The sequence below is a fragment of the Netta rufina genome (genome assembly GCF_964035555.1).
Source record: "Netta rufina genome assembly, chromosome: 2".
NCBI classification, from domain to species: Eukaryota; Metazoa; Chordata; class Aves; order Anseriformes; family Anatidae; genus Netta; species Netta rufina.
In genome coordinates, this window is record NC_140124.1 from 103,828,303 (window position 1) to 103,843,733 (window position 15,431).

The 15,431-nt window shown below is 39.5% G+C and overlaps 1 protein-coding gene across 1 annotated transcript in view; it reads right to left on the reverse strand.

Moving 5' to 3' along the window:
* The window catches only part of LDLRAD4 (low density lipoprotein receptor class A domain containing 4), a 273,594-nt gene that overhangs the window by 109,378 nt on the left and 148,785 nt on the right, over positions 1-15,431 (reverse strand). The window lies entirely within an intron of this gene.

Genomic DNA, 15,431 nt, shown 5'->3' on the forward strand with positions numbered 1-15,431 from the left:
ACTGCAGAGCTTGGCTGCATCCTCATTGCACCTTCCCCTCAGGTATTTATAGACATTATAGATCCCCTAGAGCCTCCATTTCTGCAGGCTGAGGAGCTCTCAGCCTCTCCTCACAGAAGAAGTGCTCCAGGATCATCTTCATGACTAATGGATTCTCTCTCCAGCGTGTCCACATCTCTCCTGTACCGGGGAGCCCTAAAAAACACTTTCCAAATGAGAGTACGTCAGTCTGAAAGTTGCAGACTCCTCCCAACTCCAAATAATAAAGAGTGAAAACTTACTTGAGATTTATTTGGAGATATGAATCTTTATTTTTGTTTGTTTTAAGGGGTCTGTACTACTGTTAGACCCACCAAAAAAAAAAAAAAAAGGCACCACTGAAGTCACTAACCAATAAAAACTTTAATGCATACCAGAGACAGAATTATACATCTTTTTCACACGATTTATAGATGCCTTCTAGAAAAGGCTTGAAAACTACTAAAATGGAAAGTTTATTAAATTGTTTACTTCTCAAATACATTCTGAAGCAAAAATAAATGCATTGCCAGCTGGTGTTCCTGCGCTCTCTGCAAAGAATCAGTGTTCGACACTTATCTCATAGGACCCAAAATTCTTCTTTCTGGCTGTTTTTCCCCTCTGTTGTCAGATTTTTTTCCTAACATTTCCTCTTTAAAAAAGCTAGATCAATAAATAAATTCTTGACATAGCTGTTTGCATAACATCATGAACATTGTGGGAGAACACAACACGATCCTTAACCTCCCCCTCACTGCCAAGGGCAGCTTGGGCTGGGAGCGATGCCACAACAGGGAACAAACCATGGCAGGGCACTGCCCCGCCGTGTCCCAGACATGAAGCCCCAGGTGCCCACCCTCTTTGAAAGGAAAAATACTCTTACCCTTTAAAAGCTGTAGCTTTTGCAACTTGAAAGGAGAAGTGAGGGAAATAGGGGAAAGAAAGCATATGCCAGGCTCCTCTTTCCTATTCAGAAGGAAGTAACTTGATAAAGGATTGCTAAAACCAACATTTTAATGAAACCCAAGACAGAATATCAACTTTCAAACTACTCCTCTGCCTGAAATTCTAACAGCACAAAAATTGCCAACCTATGCTGGGGAAAAATAACAGCAAGGATATGTTAGACTTGTTCTGACTTACTAGTAAGTTATTTATAACACCCTTCAAAATTTTGGAAGGTTATATTATGGCGTCCAAGTTGTATTGTCTATTGTTTTACAGCCAGGTGCAGGAAACTCAAGCAGAGCCAGAATGCTTACTGGAAAAATAAAACAAAACAAAAACCCTCTGGATTGCAGAAGTTGCTTTTTCTGCATTCTTAAGCCAGTGCTATGCGCTTGGGTACTTTTCTCACATAGTTTAGCAAACGTAGGTATCCCATGAACTAACCACAAATGGAGACACACCCCCCATTTTTCTTATGTGTCTTTCTTCTATAAATGCCAGACACCACCACTGAAGAGAAACTCCAAATTTACCTTAAAATTGTTTTGTCTTGCTAGCTGAGTTCATGTTGCAGATGGATATAATTTAAAGCAGTTTCGCTTTAAAAGGCAAGCGTTTTGCAGTAGCCTTGTCTCTGCACTTCAAACCAGAGACAAGAAGTCTTCTTGCTTTTCTGAACAGAAAAATAATAGAAAATGATTTGATCTGTTCTTTATTCTTCCTCAGTTCTTGCAGAACAGAACTGAAGTCACCCATTAAAGACTTGTCTCATCTCTTAGACAGAGCATTCCCGCGTCCTAAAGAGCTAAAGAAACACAAGTAACAACAGCACAAACAGTGTGAATAATAAAGGATTTTATATTTTAATCTAGATGAAATAACACTGACTTCAACAAACAGATGCCAAGTGTGATACCTTGTTCATGCAGCAGACTGTTCAACAACCACAGCGTAATTATAAGACAGCTGCCAATTCTGAACGGGATGCTTTTCCGATCTTGCACAGTAATAGCCAAAATTTTGCTTAATTTTAGCATACAGTCAGGTAGTCCAACACAACGTCTGTGCCTGAGGAAGTTAGAAAGTTATATTTATGTACCGCTTATCTGCTCTTCCCCTCAGAAAATTCATTACCTGGTTTTCCTTCCTGCGTACCCTTAACCTCAACTTCCAGAAAAGTATCAAATTCCACTTACACAGTGTTCTTTATAATTAGACACAAATTGTTTAAAAAGTTCAATTATAACATTTTCTGCTGTAGCATGTAAAAATGCTAGATATTAATAAAAGCTTTAATCACCCTGAGGAAACACTGTGCTATTCACAAGTCTGTTCTACATTCTAAATTCCTCTGAGAAGAAAGAAATGCAATGACCAATATACTGATTATTACTATGTACTTACCCATCATTTCACGAAGTCAAAATGTAGGGTTACAATACTTTTATACTGTTGAGAATATACCTGCCATTGAAATTTTCATCTGTGATGCATGAGACAGTAAAGCTTATTTTAATATACACACAATTCCTATTATCATAATTAAAAATATAAATACTCTGTATTATATGATTGTTATTATTTTTATTGTACACAACAATTATGCAATACTAATACCCTAAATATGGTGTGTTTGTGTATATATACACACAGACATAAAACAGGCAAAAAAGATGTTCAGATCCCTGGGATTCCCTGATGGGCAATGTATACAACGTTAACGTGCAGATCCTTCGACTATCCAACTGAAGTGTTTAATTACTAATCTACCAGAAACACATTACAACAAAAAAATATTAAGTACCGTGTAAAGCTTGAACAACCTACCAAACCACTGCCTGTCGTAAGATTTGCAAAATGTCCAAAAACTATTTTTATAATCCTGAAGCTTCTTCCATATTAATATACTTTCTCAGCCTAATACAGGCATTGAGTTAGTTTGTCGCCTTTACGTTTTAACTACACACCATGTTGTTTTTGTCTCCCAATTGCCTCAAACCTTTCTGCTTCAATTCTGTGTTCTCTTAGCAGGTCAGCCTCCCTTTCTCATTTTCCACATTTTACATATTTCCTTCTTCGGTCATTCACTGGCACATGTCAACAAAATCTACCCGCTAACCTGCTTGCTGATGTTGACATTTTCCAGGAATATGTGCGTCAGTATACAAGGAACTTAAATAAAATGAAAAAAATGCAGATTTCCTGGAAGATGCTAAATTAGAAATCCCTTATGCAAAACCCCTTCAGTTATACAAAGACAGCGAACCCAATGTAACGTCGGGTCAGATAAACCCGAGTGTTGCCCTTTGCTCTTTCATGTCAAGTGGCATTTTCTGTCATCAGCTTCTGCTTTCACAGACATGGGTTTGGGAGTTTTCTACAGTGCTGCTGCTGTTTTGGAGGATGTTTTGGTTCAATAAGCAGTCGTGATGGATAAAAACACTAATGGATCACCATATGCTGGAGGTCCCTTTTGCTAATAGGGACCTCCCCAGCTTTTTTAATTTGCATCTGGAAATAAAAGGGCTTTTTCCCCTTATTTCCCAACTATATAGTTGTATTTATCACTAACAGAAGTGTACGGCAGCAACTCTTCAAAAGCCGTTTTTCCTCCAACCCTTCCCTGTGTTTTAGGTTTGGTCAAACTGCACAGTGCCTTCCCTAAGGAGGACACTTCCAAACCTGAAATACGAAGTTTCTTATTTAGATTTGCTCTTTGCTTTCCTTCTGAGAGAAAAAAGCGGGTGTTAGATCTTGTACAACTGGACAGGCGTTGGAGGAAAACGTGTGGATGGTCACACACCCAGCAGACTGAAGGCCACTTCGCTAGGCATCGAGACACTCAGTACTTTTGAAAACACTTGGAAGACACACATAAGCCTGAGGAAAATGAGGGATGCAATGACCAAGCTAGACAGATTTCTATTTCCAGCAAAGTACTCAACTGGCATTGTTACTCTCACTTTATATTTCATAATCGCACCTCCAGTATGAAAAAGATGTCATTCCTATTTGATGAGCCTTTCACAATTTACCACTTTCAGCCATCCGGAAACTATTATGTCAATACAGGCTTCAAAATCCTAGCCAAAAAAGTTTTTAGCCTTCCTGTTTAGTTCTGAAAACACACAGCCTCAAGAACCATTTTTTAAAAAGGAGAAGTATCATAGGTCACATTTTCCTTTAACAAATGCCTACGTGACCAGCATACATATATATATATATTCTTTGAAACAATAAAGAAGCAAGATACAGGTCCAAACCCAAAGATTCAAACGAGCAATAAAACCCAAGGACTCAGATAAATCGGATCAAATAATTTTATGGCATAGAAGGTTCTAGGGGAGAAGATTAGTTGTACTATATTTTTTCCTTTTACAAAAGCATACGTTGTAGTTTGTTGTTTTTCTGTTTTGTTTCATTTTCCAGTACTCTTGTTCAAGAGTAGTCTTGTTCTCAAATAAGTTTGGTCTTTTTACAGTGAGTAATGAAAAAAGGAAGAAGACTACATAACCTGAAAATACTGAAATGCAGCTACACTAGCAAGAGGTGAAAGACGGCACTTTTCTCAGGTAGCAAAAACAGTGCCAGATTGACTTAGAAAAATATCCTATGTTGTATAACCTTGTATTCAGTTGAAGACAGCAGATCCAACGAGAGAAATGAAATCCAAACAATGAAGACCCAATGTAGTTTTCCAAGAGAAGAACAAGGGAAGAAATCAATTGTGCTAATTTTATTGAGGATCTTTAACAAGAATTCAATGAAAACAATTTACTTTTTTTTTTTTTCTTTTATGAACTGAATGACTAAAACCTACTGAACCAGAAGACTCAGATACCGTAGGCATGATGTAGGAAGTACAAATCCAGTTCTACATAAGCAACGAAGAGGATCTAAGTCTGAATGCATTCAAGAGCAAAAAATTTATGTACCAAAATTACTTTTATGTGGGAGAACAACATCTAGAACAACATTTAGTTCCAGCAGAACTAAAAACTGTTTCTGAAGATCTCCGTGGTTTCATTCAACAGTGGATTTTAATAATTGTTTGACATGAACAAATATGTAATATTAAATATTATGTATCAAATCTAACATATTATAATTCCAAATATTAACATATATAATTTTAAGTATTTGGTTTATTTTTATGGTCATATTTAGTACATCTTGATTGTGTTGTCCTTTTGCATAAATGAACTTCATTTAACGCTCTCTGAAATTGTTTGAAAATTTCTCCCCCCCCTGCTTTTCCTTTCATGCCCTTTTCGACTGACCAGCTTAATTAATATCTATTTCTAAGAATAAGTGCTGTCCTGGGGAGTTTAACTAAATATGCTAAATGAACCCTGTTTCCGAGAAGACCTATCACGACACACCAGGCTTCAGTTAAACTTCATTCTACACAGAGAGCAGCTCCCTCCATCGCGTTGCTATAACGTCTGACTTATCACTGGGAACGGGAAGGCAAAGTTTACATTATGTTTTGTGGAAAAAATCTGTAGAACTTGGCTGAAGTTAATACAGACCCAAATGTCCGTCTCCAAAAAGACCTTCTTAAGCTTCCAGAAAGCTCTTGATTTTCAAGTGGGTATTCTTTTAAACAGAGCTCTAGCTCTGTACAGCTCCTCAGTAAACACATCCTCTTCCAGCATGCTGAGGAGAATACCTCTTACTGGGAAGATAATGTAAATAACTGTACAAATAATTATATTTATAAATAGGATATAAATCATTTCAAAGTGGAACTGCTCATTAGACAGCAGCGCATTCATGCAAAGTAACCCCATGACCCGACACGGGTGTATAAAATCCAGACTTTGACCCCGAGCTGGTTCCTGAAACCTCCTCCTACAGTGGCCAGCGTGGATGAATTTCAAATACCAGGACAAGGGGAGGGCAGGGAAGGGAGCAGAACTGGCAGGTGATTTTTTTCATTAAACTTCCAGTGGCTCAAAGCTTGGCTTATGACACATAGCAGGAAAAAATGATCCAGCGAGATTCAGCACTGAATACTTCTTTGTTCATTTTATTCTAACATATTTTGCCCCAAAGAACAGAAGCAGTACTGTTCGACTGGAGTATGTCACCAAGCTTGACTCTTTTATCTGAAACCTAAGGCTAAATGACTTCTTTTATCTGCCTTGCTGCTTCGCTGTCCCTTGCCAAGTGGTTGAATGAAAGTGAGGATGCTCAACTCTGTTGAATTTTCAGATGCCCATGAACCTCCCAGCATCCACGCCTTGAATGGAAGGAAGCAGACTGATTTGGCTAAAAGCATTTTAGGAGGTGAAACACTGAAAGGTGTCAGGAAGCAAGAGCAGCGAGGCAAGGCTACTGGCTGGTCCCAGCCTCAGCACTGGTTTAAAGTAAGGGAGCTGAGGCCTGAACCAAACCTCACACTGCGTTCCTCAGCAAGGCATGGCTGAAGTGCTCACTGGGACTCAGGGAGAGGAAACTATTTTTTATGTTCAGTACTTCTGCTTAAAAGCATGAATTCAGCTCCTCACAACTGGTACCAGCATAGGATTTGTTTTCAGCACATCTATGTACAGGGTCAGTCGGAGTTGCCAATGTATCTATCCTCGAAGGGCTTCCATACCATTATTTTGCAACCAGCAGCTCCCTACATCCTTCTCTCCCAGCCTGGAATTAAGCAATACATGGATTTGCTTAAACGCCTGTTAACTGCTTCAAAAAATGTTTTAAAAGAGCCCCCCTTTGTGCTACCAGGTACCAATTTTGCTATCCTGGATGTCCAGATTAGAAAGACTTCTCTGGATGTGTTGTGTGTCCAGTTCTCAATTTCTTTTAAAACTAAAAGAGTAAACCCTTGTACTCTATTTGCTGAAATAACTGAAGATGTGAAGCAGCTTGTACCATCACCACAAACGCCATTAAACCACATTTTCCTACCCATTCATGCTAATTAACCTTCCACATCACCAGTGATGGCAATAACCTCCACCTTTGCATCTTCCTCAGGCCCTGTCAGCAGAGCCAAGGGAGCTGCAGCTAAACCTGAACATGGCCAGGTTGCTGCTAGGAAATGTGCCACTCAACCAGAGGTCTGAGATACGCTCAGTGCTTGAGACTCCTTTTCTTTTTTCTTTCATCATTTGTGAATATTCTCTATATTTAGTCCTTACGAAAGAAACAGACAAGATGAATAATTAGATATCCAGCAGGGCTAAATCAAGCAGGCTCCTCTGGACTCCGTTCACAATGCACATGATTTCAGTGCAGGGTTCTTCCCATGCAACCCTATCAAAGGGCCCTGAACAACTCCTGTTATAGATGTTCTTAATGACTGTCTAATTTAAGTGTGAAAGTAATGATGATACGTAAGAAAGAATGAGGTCTGTTTTCACCCCTAACCTGAGCTGAGACACCCTATATGAGCAATTATGACTCTAATCCTGTACCATTTAATTTCCCAATTGCTTTTACTGTTTTTTAACAACAATGAATTATTGCTACTTGTTTTCTTTGTGAAAACATAGCAGGCACAATCAGGAGCCCTAAATACCATACGTTTGAATAAATGAGGGTCTGCATGTTCACCTGGAACAACATTATTGCTGTTAATGCACGCTCAGAGCGACTGATTGCAAACCAAGCGCCACAAACTTCCTGGCTGACCGTTCGGTTTTACATACATGACTCCTGCAGAAACAGCAAGAACCAAAAATCCTAGGCAGCTATAACAAACCAGCTTCAAGACCATCACCAGGATGGGAACATGGGTGCACACAGTGAGTTTCAGATGGTGTTAGGCACACAAGGCGGGGTGATGGCTTTGGGAAAGGCAGCAACCTTTTCTTCCCACCATCTGCCACACCTCCTGCTTTCTTCCCACCGACTGACTGGTCAAGCAGCCTTGCTCTGCCTCCCACAAGTTATCCATCTTCCAGTCTCTCCACCAAATCTAACTCGATCTGTTCCCTCTCGAACCAGCGTTGGCCCTTCTGTGTTTCTCCATCCTTCATGGACACACCTAAAAGCCCAGCTGTTTTTTCTACGGATTGTCACTGGCTTAATACTCCAATGCAGCGTTATGTTGAGGTCTCAAGGCTTTTGAGGTCAGCCAAATGGATCTCCTCCAGGCCCTGTACATTACGAATATGTAATGTAACAAATGAGAAGCTCTATTAAAATATACTAGTACTCCTATAAACAGTGGGAATATTGTGTAAAACTGCAGTGCAAGTTGAGGGCTTCGTTTCCATTAAATCCAACGTGATTTATCGATGCCTACCTTCAATACGGTGTGGCTGCCAAGGGCCAGCAGGCCCAGCAAATAGCCTGCGAAGGAATCAAATGGAGGCTGCTACGTCAAGATGTTCCCATTTCCATTTAAAAACTTAAATGAAATTTGACATGATTCATAGGCCAGCGGTTCGATTCGGAGATCAGGGCTGATCCCTTCAGGAGGCTGAGTGATTCAATCACATGGAAAAGAAATACCACACAACTGAAAGAGTTAAATGCTTTACTATTTATATCCAAATACATTTAGAAGTCCACCTTCTATCCTAGCTCTCTACCAAGGAAGGAAAAGAAGCCAACACCATGCTAAAGTCTTCAAAGACTTGTATATTTATAGCTGCTCTCATTTCAATTAAAAGTCTCAGTCTTTATGGTCAGCAAGCTCTGCCTCAGAATATTGTGCTTTACTGCAGAGGCAGAGCATGCTTCTGTACATTTGTGGCAGAAACCGATGAAATATGCCACATGGAATATAAATTTGTGGGGATTTTTTGGGAGTGGGGGCTGCTTGTTTTTAACAAAAACAGTTGAAACAGTCTATTCCTAGAGTCTAGGAATCCAAGTTAAGTTGTATCATCACCTACCTATACCTGTCCATTTATGAGTAACATTTAAAAATCCTAGTTTTCAACACACAATACAATACAAGGCAGAGCACATATGTTCCTTTTTTCCTTTTTTTTTTTTTTTTTTTAAGAGATAAACAGATAGCTAAGAAAACCCTGACAACTGCATTTCTTTTTTCAGACTCACCTGATGAACATAGCTAAATATTTAAACCTCAGAAAGCTCCGTAGCACATCTGCAGATTTCTGGCAATCGGTGGCTCCACTCTGAAATCAGATTTTCTTTGGAAAGTCACCTCTGGAGCTGTGTGGTTTTTTGCCCACTAGTTGACAGCTATCATTAATTCGAAGAGAGGTGTGTGTCTATGTATATATGTATGAATAATGGAATGAGACACAGCTGGTAAAACTAGCAAAGCATAAAGGTAATGTCTTGACCACTCGTCGCTATTACAAAATCCTATGGCATTTCTCTCTGGTGTATTAGTCTTGCAATGAGGATAATTACATTCAGTCTACTTAAATCCTTAGCTTAAATAGCTACTGTAGTCACATATAGAAAGATATTTGCACGTCTGGGTCCTACTTAAGCGACTTAACTGCCATTGAAAATAGGGACAAGCATACCTTCTGAATGTGGCTTATACATGGCATTATTAAGGAATTTCTATGAAGAGCCTACACAGTCTGTATTTCACTTTCTATATGTCTAAAAGATATATATATATATTTTTTTTTTTTTTTTTTTTTCCTACAATAAGCAGTAGCAATAGGCATCTGGGTGGAAAATGCTATAAAGCATGTTACTGCTCTTTTTGAGTCAAAGACCATCATTGTCATGAAACACGCTCTGCAAGTGAAGTCTTGAAACTGAAATAACCTTACCAGAGACCAGAATTTAAAATAAATAAATAAATAAATAAAATAATCTGATTGATATGGTTCAGCAAGCAGTTAGGTTCACTTAGTCCTGCAGAATAGGGGCGGGGGGAGGGGGAAGAAACCCTAATTATTATCATCATCTAATCAGGCTCAGTATATTGCAAAGTACTGCAGAATTTAATGTCTGTGGGTGCCATTCAAAGATCTCTGAAATCTATCTTTATTATGCATAAACATTTTTGTACACAGTTATTAACTTGACAAATGATGTCTTTTTAGAATCCGTAATAGAAAGTGTGGCCAACTGAAGTGTTCCAGGCAATATGTAGAAACAGTTGTGCTCGTGTAGGAATCAGGCTTTCCAACAGAGATCTCTAAAGCCCCATTTGTACTTGAAAGCCATGCCTCTTGTTTTGCTTTATTTTTTGCTAGCCAAATCTCTCATCTGTATTCTGTGAGACACACCTTTCAACTGTGGCGGAAAAACAATGTTTTAGTATTCTGTGGGGAGGGAAGATAAGGAGGGGGAGAAGAAGGAGGGAAAGAAGGAGTATTTCCCCAGTTACCTGGAAGATTAAAAGCGCTCTTCTAATTCACAAGCTTTTTGATATGCATAAAGGAGGAAGTTGTTTCAGGAAAGCATAAGAAACATTTGACAAAACCAGAAACGGGATCAGAGAAAAATCATCTCTGCTTTTACGTTCTGGCAGCACCATTGGAGTCCCTCTTTCTGATCTACAGAAGTTCCTTTTACCTGGAATACAGCGCAGGATGTGGTAGGAGGTAACTTACGTCCCCAGTCCGGCAGCACTACTTGTGCTCTTACTGCACGTTCCTACAACAAAAGGGCAGGGGCTGAAATATGCCATGGATCTGGACTTCACACAAGAAAAATGACTGTTCTAGAATATGTTATACATGTCTGTGAGCATTTATTTTTGGATGTACGGCAGTTGGAAACACTAGTATTTGTATTTATATTTATACTCTGAGACATAAAATAGTAAAACATGGACTCCGGATAAATTGCAACAGTTTTCCTAAGGAGGCATTCACCATACAGGTAATATTACCATGTATTTGAACCCAGCTGTGGCAATTCAGAAATCGGCGGCTCTTCACTGAAGGCAAGGATCAGATAGTGAGGGTGCAATCCTTAGAGCTGACATGGCACCGACTGGGTGCATTAGCATGATGGGATGCAAAATGGATGAGTCAGGTTTCATCTGCAGCATTAACCCAATATCGTTCCTCTAAGGGTCCAAAACGCTGACGGCCCTACAGTTACAGTAATCCTCACCAAGAAATAAATCTTTTGTAACAGGGAAGTTACAGGGACCTCACTTTCAAAACAATATTAATTGAAGCGTGTTAGTTATGGCACCGTGTAGAGATTAAGACAAGTGTGAAAACCCAGCACAGGGCTGCGTTCAATTAATCACACGAGCACCAATGTTGTTCAACATTCCAGCAGCTAATTAGCACACGGATGGTATCTGAGTAATAGCTGGCTGGTGCATATATGGCCACACATCTGTTTCCCACCTCTCTGCATCACTCTGCATGTTCACAGCCTACACACATTTCTCTCCCAAAGTCCTAATTAATGGACAGCTTGTGTTGCAATAAGCAGAGAAATCGCTGTCACCTGCTGCAAGACGAGAGGCTCCACAAATCTCGGCCACTAGCGTCAAACATTAATGCGTGGAGTTCAGTACATTATGTCTAAAGAGCAGGCACTTCTGCGGGTCTGGTTTATTAACTACGGGAGCCTCATGGCCAGAAGGGCTGTCGGAAGCTTCAAAGAATCACATACCAGTCCATATTGCAACACGGTTCAGTCTAAGCCTTGCTTGCTTAAGCTGGCTTCCTCTCAATTCCTAGTACACGGTTCCCGTCAGCCTACTCTCCTGTGCCGGGGATCCGTCGGGCTGCTGGCCACCCCTCCCGGGGCAGTGGCTGGCTTGCAATAGATAATCCAGCACGGGCTGGCAGAGATCCCACAGTTTTCACTGTTAAGCAACTTGGTGTGCCAGCCTAGCCAGTTATCCTCCTTCTATGAAAGAGCAGCCCGGATTTCTGCTTGCGTGAAATGAAAGAAAGCTTGAATGCGATGGAAGAAATTTCGTTTGAGTTAGGGAAACTGCACAGCAGGACTCGGATCGTAGCTGCACACGGTCACGGTTCAAAGCAACTTACTGGGGACTTCAGGTTCACATTTCCCGTGGGAGCCCACACACTGTCCTCCTGGATGAGACGGAGGAAACGTCTGCTTCTCAAGCTCTCAGTCTGTCTTACAGTCAGAAGCCAGTTAAAAGTCTGAAACCTCAGCCCTATTAGACATTTCCTAAACACTACTCTCTAGCTAGCTGATACACAACCGGACTCAGTGTTCAGAGTCTTCCTCTCTTTAAATATTGTTAAATTCCTGCATCCACAACATTACACGGTAATGACGCCTACAGTCTCAGGAGATATGGAAAAAAGAATTTTATCAGCTTTGAATTGCGCTGAGTGATCTTTTAATCTTATGACACAACCTAAGTTCCTGACCCGCCTTCTGTTCATCACTCGTAGTACTGTGTACTTTTTTATTTCCCCACTATTTATCTGCACTCAAAAGTAAACAATTCCAACCTTTTTGGTTTCTATTCATATCAAAGTTTGTTTACAACTTCTTTCTGCTGTTTTCCGACGTTTTCTACATCTGCGGCATGCCTCTGTGCTGCAACAATAATTAAACACAACATTCCAGATAAAGGTGAAGTGTTGATTTATGTAACTACATCGTAACATTTCACATCCTACTTTTATTGATTCAAACTATTTTATCTGACCACAACTATGTTCTGCAGAGAGGTCTTTATTCAGCCCTCCACAGTGATACTTTGGTCCTTTTCCTTAAATTGCACAATTAATTAGGATCCAATAAACTGTATTAATAGCACATACTTTGCCCTCCAGTATGAATTACTTTGCATTAATCGAGATGGAATTTCATCCATCATTCTGTTGACTGCTGACCTCATTTGATTAAATCTTTCTGATATTCCTCTTCAGACTTCACTAACTTAGACCACGCAACCAAATATCATTACGTTCACCATTTTTTAAGATACGCTGCCCCAATTTTAGAATTATGGTTGACTGATGAAACTGCTATTCTTCTGCCCCTAATCACATTTTAATGCAAATGGATTTAGGTACCTACTTGGAGTCTACTTAGCATATCCATTTCCTCACTCTTAGATGTTGACATGTAACTGAAAACTTAAAGATAAGCCTATTAATACTGGACAGTATGTGCTAAAGTTAATAAACAACATAAAGCACATCCTGTTTATATATATATATATATTTAATTCTCACTGTCAGCTTATGACTATTTCTTCCGGTATAATACCTGTTTTTCTGATGTTATTACAGCTTAGTATCTCTTTGCACGTTTCTTCAACCATATAAAATTTGTGTTGTCTTTTATTAATTCTGCAATGTAGATGAATATAATCATCTCTATTTTATAAATAAAGCGATGAAGGAAGAAAAAGAATACAGGTTTCTTCAGGACTGAACAGGAAGTCCGCTGTAGAGGTGCCCAGAAAACCTGGATTTGTTGGCAAGACCTATACACCAATCACCAATTCTTCCATTCTTTGTATCATTTCAGTCCTTCCTTCAGTTCTATCAACAAGGGAATTTATTTTTTCCCATGTGTTATATAATAGGCCTGTAAAAAGGGTACAATAGTTTGAAACCTGTGGTCTATGGCAAAGCATTTGCTGGAGGAGCACAGCAAGCACCAATACTCATGGCCAGTTGACTGATCTTCTCCATTGCAATGACCTATCAAAAGTAACAGGTATTCACAATGAGAGCCACAGCTTCATACAAACAACAGCCACATACACCTTTCATCCCAGTCATTAAAACAAACAAGCCAGTATACCTTTGTCATTGAGAACAACAGCAACAAAAAAAGAGTAAGTTTGCAACATAATGATTCCAGCCGTGGGCTAGCAAATCTCTGACCAGTAGGAACAGTCCCTTCTTCAGGAATATCTCAGTCAACTGGAAAGACGTCAGAATCATTTCCTATTGAAACAGCTGAAAGGTTCTGCAAGTCCACAGTGTTATTCTTGGCATTAGCTGCAAAGCACTGCACACCGAGGAAGAGAATGTGAAGAAGCATGACATTTCTCCTGGCCAAATGAGCTACGTTTAAGAACTAACATAGAACTACCTGAAATTCAGGAGATGTAGAACATGAACTACCCAAGAACTGAGAAGCCAGTTCCCACTAGAACAGATGATAACGCACACGTTCTTGCAGGACCCTGTATTTGAATAAACACAACCCTAGCCCAACCAGCCTTAGTCACACTAATTTGTTTACACACACATTCTTTATCTTAGACCACAAAAAAAAAGAACATTCTAAATCTTGGTAAAATACAGAAGAAAGGAAAGATTGTTTTGGAGAACTGTGCTGCCAAGAACACAATAATATCGCCAGCAGCCCCCACACATTTGTTATTGCATTCAGCACAAGTGCCGGATGAACATCTGCACTGTAAAAAATCAGCCCATTAGCTCCTTCAGCTTGTTAGCATATTTTAATACTGTGATCACAGCTTTCTATTTCTATCAAGGTGCTACTAGGTGCCAGACTCAGTATTCACATCGTGCGTCATTATTATCTCCATACCCACCAGGTTCTTAATGTCTTACTTCTGTGAACCTATTACACAGCAATACTGAAGCAGAAGAAAAGAAGGGGGAGAAATCCGAGAGGAAGGGAAGAGGAAGCTACTGGCATAGCGATATTGCTGGCAAGATAAGTTAAGCTGTGATCTTATCTGTATGGTTGCACTAATGCTGTGCTACATACATCTCTCTCTATCCACACAGACCATGTTATAAGTTAGAAAAAATCATCCGTCACCGACAGAAAGTAACTTAACAACTTTCTCTCCTGACCTGTTTTGCTTTAGCTCCTTACAATGGCTTAGTATAAACAGTTGGTCAACTTTCTCATTTATGGGCTAAACAGAACACAAAAACATATTTTTGCCTCGATTTTAATCCAAACCCTGTGATTAAAAGCATGGGTATTTTTAAACAACGAGAGAGAATCCATATCATTTTCATGGAGCCAAGGAGGTATAGATGTTTCCATGTTGCTACTGGTATTTTTCTTAATGCAAACTACCCTGTATTCCCTTCTTACATAAGATATCCATGTGAATAAAACAAAAATGAGGGCATGTCTGCTGTAATGTAGACACACATACTCCCATGGTTCCTGATACCTGTGTGCTACACAGTCATGGGTGACAACTGCGTTTTGTACATGGTTGTGTGTGCGCATTTGGCTTTTCAAGCATCCAGGCCAAATTTAAGCTGGCTTTCATTACAAAATGAACTTGGTTCACTCTTAAACAAAGCTGTTGCAGTCCACAAATCCTGAATCAAAACAACAACAAAAAACATTATTCAGAAAAAATAAAATAAAATTAAAAAAAATAAAAAAAAAAAAACACAACAGTAAGTTTACAGAAATTTAGGGTATCGGTCCCTCACAAAATAACTAAAACCCAAGCAAATCATCTTTTAAGTTGTAGTGAATTCATCACTTTCAAGCTCGTGTCCTATATTCAAAATGCCTTAACATGAAAAGCATATGCTGAACAGAAGAAACCAACATGCCCTCGCATTTACTGGCTTGCAGGGGGTTGATGGATCTCC